Below are 6,914 nucleotides of genomic sequence, written 5' to 3' on the forward strand. Positions count from 1 at the left end.
ATATAAAAGGATGCCATCAATTGATAACCTGAGCTTTTTCAAGCTGGCTTGTAGAAAGTCACAATTCACACCAACTGGACTTTCAGTTATTTTGTTTTGCACCCTGATATTAAAGCATGGTAAGAAGGTTGGCATTTTTTTTTTTTTTTGGTGGAATGCGAGTTCGGCAATTGGCGACAATTCAATTAGAGGTAAAGATTCATGGCGCAGAAAAGGTTTGGGAAATTTGTTAAAATGTTTGGAAAGGGTTTGGGTGCTCAAAATCAAAAACAGAAAAAAAAAGGTTTTTTTAAGTGAAAGCACTACAAAAACTTTAACAGAAGTTGGCAATCTTTGGCGCCCATGTTTGTTGAAATGTGACACTTGTGTCCCCCATAGGTTGGTTGAAGTCAAATTGATAGTTGTTGGGAATCAAGTAATGTGGGAGCATATTGGCTGTCACCTATGCAATCTGTGCGTCAGTGTTTTTCCTTTTCTTTCTTTTTATTGTTGTTATTGCAGTTGTTGTTGTTATTATTGTTATTATCATTATAACTGTTGCTATTGTTTTTGTTATTATTATTATTATTATTATTATTATTATTATTATTATTGTCATTGCCATTTTTATTATTATTGTTGATGTTGTAGTAGTTATTATCATTATTATTGTTATTGTTGTCGTTATCATTATTCTTGTTATTGTTGTCGTTATTATTATTATTGTTATTATTGTTGTTGTTGTTATTATTACTAATATTATTATTATTTTTGTTATTATTATTATTGTTGTTGTTGTTGTTGTTATTATTATTATATTATTGTTATTTTTATTATTATTGTTATTATTATGGTGGTTTTTTTTTTATTATTGTTATTATTTTGGATGGGAGGGGCTATTTTCCACCCATCTATCCTCTACCCATCCACTTCTAGTTCTACCCATGCAGCAGCCCAGGAGACGGTCCGAGTTATTGCTCATAGAATCAGGGATTTATGTATACAAGACCGATGCAAGAGGATAGAGCAGATACCTTTCGGAATCGACACCCGTACCTTCCCACAAGTGGTGAGGTGGCTCCATCCTAACCAAGGTTTGGTGTTGCATCATTGTCTTTGTATGGTAAGGTCTTTCAGCTTATTTGGCAGGCCCCATCTCCAATTTGTCCTCTCTTTTCCTTTGCTTTTCTCTCCGAGCTTAATTTTTAGGCAGCTTAACATGAACGATTCTTGTTTGTTTAAATGGCTAGGTGTTGATGGTTGTCCACTATAGAGATGGAAGGGTGGATGAGGGTAACATACTAGTAGAGAGTAAGTGCATCCACTGAAGTTTATGGGAAGACTACTGTAGAAATGGCTTTCGGATGGGTGCTTCCCCCGTACCATTTTTCTTTCTTTTCTTTTTTTTTTCTTTTTTTTTTTTTTTTGCTGCTAAAGCGGGCATTTCATACAGCACGGATACAAATACACCCAATCGAATCAGAAAACAAGCATCCCTCTCTTCCCAGTCCATAGGATGCCTCCTGAGTGGCTCGCTACATATGCTGTCACCTAGTCGGCCGCCCCGTTAACTTCACGATATACATGCGTAGCTTGAAATGTAACACCCTCACTCACCATCATCCCAATATCGCGGAGCAAGGGATGAACTCCGTCGACACAACTCGAGCCCTTTCGGATCCAACTGATAACCATGGCCGAGTCACCCTCCAGCATAACTGAACTCGTCTGAAGCATCTGTCGCGCGAAACACATGCCCATCCAAGCCGCCTGCAGCACTGCTCCAGAAACCGAGGTATCGAAAATTTGACAGCCCCCCGCTGCCACTGTATTAGAGCTCGGGCCCTGATAACGAACCCAACTCCTCCCCTCCTACCTCCCTCAGAGACTGAACTATCAAAATTAACCTTACGAAAACTCGGAGGTGGGGGCTCCTAGGTAAAGAATACCTTATGTGGAGCTGCCGAAGCAATGTGAGAGCCCCAGATATCCCGAGCTGTCAAAGGTCTATGGTCTGAAGCTGCACAGATGATCTCTGCTGCCTGTGCATGAACCCGCTCCATCATGAACTGCAAGGACGGACTGAGCTTGCCAAATATCCAGATGTTCCTGGCTAGTATGAGGAGAGATGCTCACTCCTCGTCTACTCAATACTGAACTCATTGGCAGACGGTCCGAGGCCACCTTCCAGAAAAAAAGAGCAACCCTCTGATGTAGCCCAAACCCCCACACCCAGCTATAGTCTAAGGCTAGCTCTGAGTCCCGCTAAAGAGCCCGAGAGACATCACCAATCCCGGCACTGGCTTTACAAGTAGTGCTCCAAACCCTAACATCCGGACCGGCTGATCCCGGAACAGGGAGCGCCCGAACCTGCTCTGCCAAATGCTCTCCAAACAACTGGCCCAGTTTGTCGCCATCCCACTCTGCCACCCCCAGCCTGAGCAAGTCACAGACCCGGAGCCCTACCGCTCCCTCATTGCTGAACATTGTCGACCATAGTCTCAATGGAAATGCGTCCACCCATGGGTCCTCCATCACGCTAATGCTCCGACCGTCGCCGATCAGCCACCTGGAATGCGCCAGAAACATAGGCACAAACCTCCCAATCTCTCGCTACATAAAGGAACTCCTCCTGCCACCTGCCGCTTGCCTAATAGATCCCACCCGACCATATCTAGCCGTCATGACCCGACTCCAAAGTCCATGCGGCTCCAAGACCAGCTGCACCGCGCGCTGTGCTAGGACTGCCATGCGCCTCTCCACAAGTGACTACACCCCCAATCCACCCTCACGCAGTGGCAGACATAGTCTCTCCCAGACCACCAGATGAACCCCATGGCCCCTCTAGGGAGCCCCAAAGAAAGCTTCGCAGAAGCCGCTCAATCCTCACTAGCACCATCTTCGGCACAACAGTATGTGCCATCAAATCGATAGACATGGAGCACAAAATTGACCTGATCAGTATCAATCTGCCCATCATGGAGAATGATGATGCCCTCCAGCTCTCTAGTCTGCTCCACACCCTCTGTACCAAGGTAGAACACTCCGCCACCCGCAACCTCCTTCTTGTAAGGGGGACCCCAAGATAAACTAGGCCCCCCTACTCTTGCATCTGTAGAATTGCCCTGATCTCCCGTCGCACCCTCCGCCTCTTGCATACCACCTTGAGTAGTTAATAGAGTGCATTCAAGCCAAGTCAAGTCGAGTAGTTAGAGGCTGGAGCTTGGCTCGATTCAAAACACTTGGGCTTGAAGCTCGATCCAAGATTGATTGAGCCTTAATATCCAAGCTTAAATTCAACTCGATCAAAATGGCAATACTCGAGATCGACTTGGCTCAACTCAAATATCAATTGAGTGGTCCGAGCCATGCTCGAGCTTGAGTTCAAGCATGAATTCGAACCTTGGTCATAATTAAAAACTAAGGTTAGAACGAAATATAATATAATATTATATTTTAAAATATTCAATTAATAATATATATTATAAATCAAATATATTATTATTAAAATATATTTCTCCGACCATGCTCGCAAGCCTTCAAGCCAAGTATTTTGCTACTTGAGCTTGACTCGAATAGCTATTCAAGCTACTCGAGCTTGAAAATAGTTGAATCAAGTCGAGCTTGAATAGTTCGCAAGTTGTTCTGCTCATTTGTACCCCTAGTAGTCAAACAAAGCTTGCATAGCAGGTTGGAATGAGATATGTTCCATTTCTCATTGAAGAATTGTTTCCAGGCAGGCATGTCCTTATATATGAATGAATATAACTTACCCATACTATTTCATTTTTATTAAAACCAACACTGCAGAAAATGTTCCCAGCAGAGAAAAAGATGGTAAGGAAATCTTCAAAAAAGTATGGGGGAGGAAGAGAGAAACAATGCGAGAGCCAATGATTAAACTAAATCATTTACTAGAGGGTTGCACAGGGTAACATCATGTAGGAACCGACAAGAAAATGCTGAGTAGACTGGGCAAAAATTTCATGCAGTGAATTCCATTGCCTTCAGGTCTGAAATTTCATGTAGTGAATGCATGTGTCAAAATCCTGGCAAAGCAAAAATAAATTTTCACCATGAACACCCAAATGGAGCAACATAGCATTGCCATCAAGATTGCTGGAACAGCGGATCACTCCTTCCCTTGCTAAATCAGAAGAGAACAATATTTTCTGAACCAAATCATAGGTAGAGATGTGATGCTGAAACTAGTAAAAAAATTATGCAACAATTACCGCTAGGTGATCATCGAACTGTGGTATCTCAATCCCTTCATCATCAAGTTCTTTCTAGATATAAGCTTATCATACAAACACTATTTGTCTAAAGCACTCGAAGGCACCAGAATCTGCTTTGAATCGACAACAACTATGGTAATCAATTCCCACATCAAGGAACCAAGGGGCTGTTTGATTGCTTGCATCTGAGTCTCACATATTGCATCCAAGTTGTAGGTGGATAGATGCAGGTGTTTGCTTGCCTGTAACTAGACCAGATGCAGGCAACCGAGATGCACTTTTAAAGCCTTATTGCTGCATCTAGAGATGAAGCCAAAAATGGCTATATCCCTAGATGCAGATGCATGCCCTAATTACAGCCTTAGATGCTACCATCACCTCCCATTCTTTCCAACGATTGTGTGATAATATTATTACTATGATTTTACAGCAATAAAATATTATGATAGTTCTTGTTATAGTTCTTATAGATAAATAATAAACATAAAATCATAATATCATATAGTAATATATTCTTTCTATATAATTATAATATATTGTATAACTATATAATCATATAATATAATATGGTATAAAGATATTAAAAATATAATAATTATTACCGAAATAATATGATAATAATTATTATAGTATATTATATTGTATAACATAATATTATATAGTATTATATATTCAACTGTATTGTATTATACTATATTATATTGTCTTATGTTATATTATATATTGTTTACATTATAAGAAAATATTATACTATATTGTATTAAATATGATTATTACATTATATTTTTTATATCAAAAGATATCATATTGCATGCCATTTAAATCATCCCAAATCATTTCCTCCTTTGTTCTCAATAGGTTTCATATGGTTTCAATTAGCTACATCTTGAGGTCCATGGTTTTCAACTTATCACTTCCACTTTGAGGTACCTCTCAATTCTATTTCGCAAGCTCATGTGCATCATCTAACCATTTTTCACTACAATTTATTAGGTCCTTATTTTCTTAGAAGGACCTCTCAATTCTTAGAATTCATCCTTTGCTATAAAGTATCCACCTCTTTCAGCATCATTAAAACAAACTTATCTTTGTCCCTAGATATTGGATCCAGTTTTTTTTGGCAAAAAATTTGTAGGCATCGAAATTAAAGGCATCGATTGTCACAATCTCTATGAATTGTTAGATCTTCTCTAATTAACCAAGATATGACTTCATGTCATCATCTACCGAGATAGAAACCATTCTTACCTTTGTTCGTCAATGTACTTTAAATACTAAAAGCTTTTCTCCTTATTTGTTTGCACCACTCACATGTCTGAACCATATATTAGAACTCTCCCGTGTATGGATCCTTGGCTCTGATACCAAATTTGATCCAATTAGAAAGAAGGATGAATTTCTTTTCACCCACTCAATTCGAATCTCTCAAAAAATAATAATAAATAATAATAATTTTAGAAAGCAATGCTCTAAGTCCTTTAATTTTGTTAATTTTTCATGATTCATAAATTTTGATGCACATCATGGTAGAAAATAGAATCTATACCTTTTATTTTCGCTTCCTTTGTTGAGGTTCTAGCATATGAAAAGTAGAGTTTATGCTATTTACCTTTTCACTCTTTATTCCCTTTTTCAATTCTCTATGTTGTACTTTTGTGAATGACTCGATGTTTTCACTCTCTTTACTTGTGTTCTCCAAAGTCATGGCATATGCCCTTTATTTATATAAGATCCCTGTGAGTTAGATTTTTCTTTTAGCTAAAAAAGTTGCTGTCAAATTCTCTATTATTCTATAAAAGTCACACTTGCTTTATTTAAATTAGTTCTCTCCTAGTTACAAGAGTATGAAACTTTTCTCATTTTAAAAATTATTAAATTTGGTTAGAAACTAGACGTTGACTCCTACACCAACTTTGTTTTCAATCATATTGTCAAATTCTTCGAGGATTAAAAATTATATACTCCTGACATTTCGATAATCAATTGAGGTCTGGATGTAGCAGATTTTTCTTCCATAATTTCCCCAGACCTATCTAAAGCAACAAGATTGATCCACAGCAGATCAGATGATCCCCTTGGATCAATCCATTAATGTGCCACATAACTAATAGTTACTACAATTTGTGAAGCAAAATACATGTTCTACTACCGTTAGCAGGCAGAGCACTAAAGACTGCTCAGAACCTGAAAATCTACGAAAGCACTAGGAGCTCAGCAGACAAACTAGACCAGAAAATCACCTTGCAATCTTGATCAAAGAAAATTTTCAGGCCAACAATGTCACTGTTCTTCAGGTATGCTAGTTTGGCTACATGGGACAGGGCTGGAAACATCTCCGTCTCACCTAAATGGGACATCATAGTGCTTTTCAGTGTAAGTTTCCTCAATTCTAAATATTGTGAAATTAGTCATCCAGGAGAAGTTTCTGACACCAAATAACGAAATTTTGAAACTCCAATTTTATTAAACTCCAGCCATGCAATTTGATTTTGATCCAGGTTTAGACCCTAAGAATGTAGTTTAGAGTCCAAACAAAACCCAACCAATTTCCACCTTTAAAAACTTAAAGAATAACAAAAGACACTCTAAAACAAAGGACCTTTCTGTTAAAGATGCCATCAAGAACCGCCCACCCACCCAACACAAGACAGACATTTGCAAGGAAATCCTCACCCTAAATACCAGAGTCTCGCATCT

This window comes from Phoenix dactylifera, unplaced genomic scaffold (genome assembly GCF_009389715.1).
Source record: "Phoenix dactylifera cultivar Barhee BC4 unplaced genomic scaffold, palm_55x_up_171113_PBpolish2nd_filt_p 000026F, whole genome shotgun sequence".
Classification (NCBI taxonomy): Eukaryota; Viridiplantae; Streptophyta; class Magnoliopsida; order Arecales; family Arecaceae; genus Phoenix; species Phoenix dactylifera.